Consider the following 8241-nt stretch of genomic DNA (forward strand, 5'->3'; position numbering starts at 1 on the left):
TAGAATATACAGCATACATCCTTAATTTAAAAAAAAAAAAACACTAGAATTCAGTGCACAAGTTTTAATTTTCTTTGGGTTTTCTGAAATCAAGACAGGGTCAAAAATATGCATACAGCACACCTAATACTGGGGTCAAATGTCTCTTTGCAAGATTCACCTTGACCAAACATTTTTGTTTACCATGAACAAGCTTCTGGCAGAATTCTGGTTGGATATTTCACAACTCTTCATGGTAGAATTCAATTAAATTTGTTTTTTTTTTTCTTGGCATGGACTCGACTTATAAGCACGGTCCATATATTTTCAATAGGGTTGAAGTCAGGACTTGTTTTAAGCTTAATGTTAGCCTGCTTTATCCTCCACAACCAGCTCTGATGTGTGTTTGGGTTCATTGTCCTGTTGTAAGTCCCAAGTCGTGTTCAAGTTTCTGATGGTTTATGCTGAAGAATTTTGAGGTAGTCCTCCTTCTTCATTATTCCATCCACTTTGTGCAATGAACCAGTTCCACTGGCAGCAAAACAGCCCCGGAGCATGATGATCCTACCACCACTACCAGCTGGTACAGTGTCCCTCTGTACATGGTGGTCATTGTGGCCAAACAACTCAATTTTTGTCTCATCTGACCATACAGCTTTCCTCCAGAAGGCTTTTTACTTTGCCCGTGTGGTCAGCTTCAAACTTTAGTTAAACTTGAAAGTGTCAATTTTGGAGCAGGGGGTTATTTGTTGGATAGTAGCCTTTTAGTCCATGGTGATCTGAACTGTAGACAGTGATCCATCAGCTTCCGGTTCATGGCAGGGCTGTGCCATGGTGGTTCCCAGGTTGTTCCTGACCATCCAAACCAATTTCCTTTCAGCTGAGGGTGACAGTTTGGGTTTTCTTGAAGCAAAGTGGCTTGGTAAAGTGACTACACCTCACAATAACGTGGATACAACTGTTTGAACTGATCTTGGAATTTGCAGTTGTTTAGAAATGGCTCCAAGAGACATTCCTGAGTTGTGTACATCTCCGATCCTCTTTCTCAGATCTGCACTGAGCTCCTTGGACTTTCCCATTTTACTGTGTGTTGGTCAATCCAATGAGTACTCTAAACAAACCCTTTTTATGAAGGCACAGAGAAGCTACCAGCCGTAGTCAATCATTATCACTAACAGGAAGTGAAGAGACCTCGGCCTTGGAGAGATAAGAGACATTTTGGAAGTTTCAGTACCTCTGAATTAATAATCTAAGTGAGCATATGAGCAATTCCAGCGTTATGGACGTGACACTTGAACTCAAAATGGCAACAAATGACCCAGTGCATGTTTTATTGTCTCCCAGTATTTAAACAGGTGTTGCATATTTTAAGGCTGTACCATACTGGAGAAGTGATAGAACAAGAACAATTCCCATAGTACATCTAGGGCATGCCAGAAAACGCCAATAAAAGATGCGTTATGGATGTGACAGAAAAAGTATCACTTTTCTTGGGTGACTGTACATTTTTATCAAACTCTGTGAAATTGTAAACCTAATGTCGAAATGGAGATATCCATTTGATAGAGGGGTCCAAGGTGAATATTAAAAAATCTTTGTTTAAAATATTTTGTATTTCATGCAGAGTTTCGGAAGGAAAAGTCAGCGTTATGGATGTGACGAAATTCCGTTATGGATGTGACGCGTCTGAAATGGACATGGCATATGTTTAGAAAATCAGCAATTTAACCACCATAACCCTTTGAAAAACTCTCTAAATATCAGTTAAAACTATCAAAGTTCTTAAATAATATTTAGGATGGCTATTGTTTTGCTGTTTTGTGGATTTTAGCATACATTTCTGTGGCTTGTGGCAATAATATAGAATTGTACATGATCAAAGTTGATTTTAGCTTGGGGTTTACATTATAAGAAAGAAAGACTGACATATTAAGGCGAAGGGAACAATTCTTGTGACAAATTGGTTCAACTTATTTACATCTGTAAAATACAGGCCTAGGTGATATCTCTGGGAGTGGTTTTGATGTATTACATGTTGCTTTATTTTTGCATGGTGAGGTTGACATTTACATGGAATTGCCCACATGTAAATTTTTGACCCTGTATGTATAATTTTGACCCTGTGTTGATTTCAGAAAACCCAAAGAAAATTAAAACTTGTGCACCAAATTCTAGGGTTTTTTTGTTTGTTTTTTAAATTAAAGCTGTATGCTGTACAATCATTCTGCCACAGAAAAAGAACAGGTCAAAGAAATGACTGAAAGCCCAAATATTGCCATGACATTCATATCCAAGATGACATTCATGTCACTGTCTGTAAACTTCTGACCACAACTGTAGGTCAGCTTCAAAAGCTCCAACTTTCATGCTAATACCACCATCAACACTGTCATACTCATCATCCTGTAGATCATTAACTAGCTGACCTGGGTCTCTGCGATAACTCGGCGCAAATGGGTTGGGACCGAGTTCAATGTTTTCACCACTACTTCTACCGTATATCGGATTTCTCACTGACAGAAAGTTACACATTGTTAGAAAATATTCAGTGAGAAAATACGTTCTTGCTCCTTTGTTTGTAAGAGTTAATAAAGAAACTGACAGAGCCCACTAAGGGTCATGGTAGGGATGTTTTTAGCTACTTGTGTTACCTTGCGATAACGGTTAGAGTTATGGTTAAAGCTAAAATATTGTGAGGGAATGCAAAGCAGCACCAAAGAAATTCCCACCATGACCCTTATGGAGCTTCATAGAAACTTGCACAGAAAGTGGTGTTGGGTTCCCCCCCTTATTAAACACCTTTGTAACTGCACAAGCAACAAGAAGGGCACTCAGTAGAATGTAGAGTGCATAAGAAGAAGAACAAGCCTTTATTTGTCATATGTACACAAACACAGTGAAAGTCCTCCCCTCCATTTAATCCATCTGAAGCAGTGAACACACAAGTGAGCAATGAGCACACACACATACCCAGAGCAGTGGGCAGCTATGCTACAGCACCTGGGGAGCAGTCGAGGGTAAGGTGCCTTGCTCAAGTGCACTTTAGCCATACAGAGGGATGAGAAAGTGCTGTTCATTCACTCAATTTCCCTCACATTTTTCCTGCCGGTCCCAGGAATCGAACCAGCAACATGTTGGGCCCTCTAACTTTCAGGACATGGCTGCCCTGGTGGTGTAGTGGTTAGCACTGTTGCCTCACAGCAAGAAGGTCCTAGGTTCGAGCCCAGCGTCTGGCGAGGGTCTTTCTGTGTGGAGTTTGCATGTTCTCCCCGTGTCCGTGTGGGTTTCCTCCAGGTGCTCTGGTTTCCCCCACAGTCCAAAAGACATGCAGGTTAGGTTAACTGGTGACTCTAAATTGACTGTAGGTGTGAATGTGAGTGTGAATGGTTGTCTGTGTCTATGTGTCAGCCCTGCGATAATCTGGCGATGTGTATCCCGCCTTTCGCCCATAGTCAGCTAGGATAGGCTCCAGGTTGCCTGCGACCCTGTAGAACAGGACAAGCGGCTACAGATAATGGATGGATGGACATGGCTGCCCCCACTCCTTGGGCCCAAAAGGGTTGCAGCCTTTTGGGCCCAAAGGTTTGCTGGTTTGGTTCCCAGGACTGGCAGGAAAATCCATGGCTGAAGTTCCCTTGAGCAAGGCACCAAACCCCCAACTGCTCCCCAGGCAGTGTGTATACTCGAACCAGTGACCCTTTGGGCCCCAAGGCCGCTTCTCTAACCTTCAGTCCATGCACACTTCCACCAAGCCACAAATTCAGAGTTGGTCAAAATCTAATCAATTGTTCCTTGGCCCATGGACTACCTTTCCTCAAAATTTCAAAGGCAAAAACATAACCCCCTCCAACAAAGTTAGCAGACATAATACCAATATCCTCCTCTGACATCAGTGCATCACACAACCGCAAACTTCACACAGTAATAATGAAAATACAACACCAACCAACAAATCAGCACCAGATCCAATAAACTCCTCAGACATATATCTTAATATAAACATGTTTTGTGTGTCTCAGGGTGAAGTTTTCCTTTCAGTTAGTCTGTGTATGCGGCAGGAACGAGACTCCAGATGGCTTTCTGTGGAACTAGGAAGTAGAAGTCCTACTACATATCCTATATCCTACATTCATGAAGGTATAGAAGGGGTTAGGATGTTGGGGTGATTGGGGATGGAGCTGCTAGAAGAGGGCGTTTCCAGAGTGCTCATGAAAAGTGATATAGCAGGATCATTCCCAAAATCTCATCCATGTAACCTGGGTTTATTCATGAACCGACCTCACTGTTCATCAAACCCATGTAATAATAATAATAATAATAATAATAATAATAATATCCAAACAAGCATGTCTGTTTGTTGTTGTTGTTTTTTGTATATTCTACATCAAATAAAGTATAAAAGTATGTCTGATGTCCTCACCTCTCCCTTCCACTCCTGTGCTCTCAGCTCTCCAGCTTCTCCAGGTGAAGCGGTTCCTCCTCACACCACTCTTTCAAACACAAATATCAGCTACACAACTGCTCTATAAAACCTAACAGACTACAAAATGAAGGAGGCTCAGAAAATAATAATAATAATAATAATAATAATAATAATAATAATAATAATAATAATAAAAGAGCCCAGTGTAAAGAGTGCAGAGAGCTTCTTGTGTTTGCTGCTGGAGATCCACCTCCCTGCGATCGTGCGCTGTCAGTGTGTTGTGCTGGGACTGGAGCTTCTCATCAGCCATAGTAACCCACTGTAGTAGGTAATGGGCGGGGCTTTCGGGTAAATGGGCAGGGATTAAGACGGGGCGGGCCAATTGGAATCCTTGGTGAGTCAGTAATGGGCGGGGTTTGGGATTTTGTTGTCCAATTGTGCTCTCTGGTGACGGAGCATCAGTGGAAAGGGACCATCAGGAAGCATGTGAAGATCTGGAGGGGATTTAAATCCGAGAGATTGTAAAGTTTTTATGAAGAAATAAGACTTTAGGTTGATATGATATCACCATCCATAAACAAACAAATGGTCTTTAAAATGTTGTGTGTGTGTTTGTTTTTAAATCATGAGTCAAAACTCAGTTTATTTGTTTGTTTTCCTTTTTATAATAAACATGTTTCATACATATATATATGTGTGTGTGTGTGTGTGTGTGTGCAAAAAATAGAATGTTTTTAAATATCTGTTTAAAAAACAAAATTTAAAAATATATATTTTTCATGATTTGCAGGAATGTTCATAGATTTAAAATGAATTCATAAAGGATTGTATGTTGTTTTATCAGCAACACTTTGGCATTTGTTTTTTTGTTTGTAAAACATGAGTCAAAACTCAGTTTGTGTGTTTATTTGTTTATTTGTTTGTTTTTCTTTTTATAATAGACGTGTATCTATATGCATTTGTGTGTGTGTGTGTGTACAAAAAATAGAATGTTTTAAAATATTTATTGAAAAAACAAAATTGAGGCGGCACGGTGGTGTAGTGGTTAGCGCTGTCGCCTCACAGCAAGAAGGTCCTGGGTTCGAGCCCCGTGACCGGCGAGGGTCTTTCTGTGCGGAGTTTGCATGTTCTCCCCGTGTCCGCATGGGTTTCCTCCGGGTGCTCCGGTTTCCCCCACAGTCCAAAGACATGCAGGTTAGGTTAACTGGTGACTCTAAATTGAGCGTAGGTGTGAATGTGAGTGTGAATGGTTGTCTGTGTCTATGTGTCAGCCCTGTGATGACCTGGCGACTTGTCCAGGGTGTACCCCGCCTTTCGCCCGTAGTCAGCTGGGATAGGCTCCAGCTTGCCTGCGACCCTGTAGAAGGATAAAGCGGCTAGAGATGATGAGATGAGAAAACAAAATTGAAAAGGCGAAAAAAATTTTTTTAAAGTTTTTAAATCCAGATCCTTTTTAAGTTATTATATTTAAATATACTTTTCATGGTTTGCTGTAATGTTCATAGATTTAAAATTAATTCATAAAGCATTGCATGTTTTATGGGCAACACTTTGGCATTTGTTTGTTTGTTTTTAAATCATTAGTCAAAACTCAGTTTATCTATCTATCTATTTTCCTTTTTATAATAAACGTTTTTATATATATATATATATATATATATATATATATATATATATATACAGTAATAAACGTTTGTGTGTGTGTGTGTGTGTGTGTGTGTGTGTGTGCAAAAAAAAGAATGTTTTTAAATATTTATTGAAAAAACAAACTTAAAATGGTGAAAAAAGGTATTTTGTTTGTTAAATCCAGATTCTTTGTTAAATTATTATACTTAAATATACTTTTTATGATTTGTAGCGGGCGGCATAGTGGTGTAGTGGTTAGCACTGTTGCCTCACAGCAAGAAGGTTCTGGGTTTGAGCCCAGTGGCTTACAGGGGCCTTTCTGTGTGGAGTTTGTATGTTCTCTGTGTGGGTTTCCTCCGGGTGCTCCGGTTTCCCCCAAAGACATGCAGGTTAGGCTAATTGGTGGCTCTAAATTGACCGTAGGTGTGAATGTGAGTGTGAATGGTTCTTTGTCTCTTTGTGTCAGCCCTGCGATGATCTGGTGACTTGTCCAGGGTGTACCCCGCCTCTCGCCCATAGTCAGCTGGGATAGGCTCCAGCTTTCCCGTGACCCTGCACAGGATAAGTGGTTATGGATAATGGATGGATGGATGTTGTTTTATCAACAACACATTGGTGTTTGTTTGGTTGTTTGTTCATCTTCAGTAACCAATTTATGCTGGGCAAAGTGGTGATGACTCTGGAGTCTGTCCCAGGAAATCTTGGTGCAATTTGGCAGCACAACTTGGATAGATCGCCAATCCAACACATGGTACCATGCGTGCGCGCACACACAAACACACACACACACACACTCATTGATACCAAGGGCCAATTTAGAGTCACCAATCCACCTACTGAATGTTTTTGAGAAGTACGAGGTATCTGGTGGACCTGAAGGAACGTTCAGGATCAAATCAGAGAACATGAATCAATGTGGCAAAGTATTTCTCAGTGCAGAACCGGTGAAGAAGTTCAGAGGTGGTATCAGACACGATCCAGTTCCTCCTACCTGGGCGGAGCTGAGTGTGGAGAGAAGTCAGTGTGTTTGAGGCGAGATTAGTGTGTTGTTGATAAGTGTGGTGTTTGACGATTGTTGCTGATAGTCTGATGGTTTTGGTTTTAGGATTAGAGTTATAGGAGATCCAGCTCCTCTCAATGGCCTTTTGATCCAACAGATAAGACTGGCTTTTCCCACATCAAGAGATTTCACACACTGAAGGCTGGCATCACCATCATCACCACATGTCCTATGACATTTCAGGTCTTGCTGTGATAAAGAGGACCCCTACCCTCCACTACAGTGAGCACTTAATATCAGAGCTCAACTGCTCTGTCAACTGTGAACTTCCCTTCTGGGTAATTAGGAACAGAGAGGGACACAGCAGGATGTCTGGGTGGAATATTTGGGATTATAGAGGTGAGGAAACAACTTTTGGAGCCAAATGGTTTCTGACATTCAGAAGATGATAGTGGGCTTCATTTATTAAACTGCGTACAAGAGAATTTATCTGTAAATCATTGTTCATGATACATGATATTCATGAAAAATGTTCATATCCTGTAATATCAGAGATCTTGAGCTTTGTGCTGACAAAAGGCCAAAAAAATAGCATAAAGCATGTGTTGTCAACTTTACATGTCTTCAGAACAGATACTGTACAGACATTGAGTAGATGTAAAACTCTATATACAGTATTTTACAATATCTTATAAATATAAATAACAATCAATTTCAGTTTAAAGTGCATATCCTGGACCAAATTTGTTTTTTTTTTTATATGAAAGAATGTCCCTTTACACACTCATCCAGAAGGGTAATTTTGCACAAGGCCATCTGTCTACAGCAGAAAAAAATAAAATAACAAAACGCGTTTGGAAAAATCCCAAGGGAGTCTGGAGCCAGATTCGTGACGTCACCTGCGGAAGCGCCAGCAGGCTGCGCGAGCTTGCACGGTTTCAGTGCACAGCCTGTGTAGACCAAGTTTAGCAGCGAGCGATTTTGCATTGAAATATGGAATTGTCACTGGAGCGCAATGTGGGAAACGATGAGTACTAATCCCATCAAGATTGGTGTTGCTACACCCTCCTACGATACATCTGTTAACCATTTTAATAATTACGTGATAACGTTGAAGAAATTTGTAGAAAACCACCAGGTCGTTTTCTCATAAACAAACCAGCGCTGATGTAAGATTCAGAAGGAGGCGTCCCGCACGCGACGTCATGAAAAT

General features: G+C 40.7%; 1 protein-coding gene across 3 annotated transcripts in view; it reads right to left on the reverse strand.

Annotated features, from left to right (window-relative positions):
• The window catches only part of gdpd5b (glycerophosphodiester phosphodiesterase domain containing 5b), a 187194-nt gene extending 182495 nt beyond the window's left edge, over positions 1–4699 (reverse strand). For all 3 annotated transcript variants that reach the window (XR_009650210.1, XM_060897759.1, XM_060897758.1), the window contains exon 1: positions 4400–4699. The gene's annotated coding sequence lies outside the window, so the exon portion shown is untranslated. The remainder of the gene's footprint in view (positions 1–4399) is intronic.
• Between the last annotated feature and the right edge of the window lie 3542 nt (positions 4700–8241).

This window comes from Neoarius graeffei, chromosome 17 (assembly GCF_027579695.1).
Source record: "Neoarius graeffei isolate fNeoGra1 chromosome 17, fNeoGra1.pri, whole genome shotgun sequence".
Classification (NCBI taxonomy): domain Eukaryota; kingdom Metazoa; phylum Chordata; class Actinopteri; order Siluriformes; family Ariidae; genus Neoarius; species Neoarius graeffei.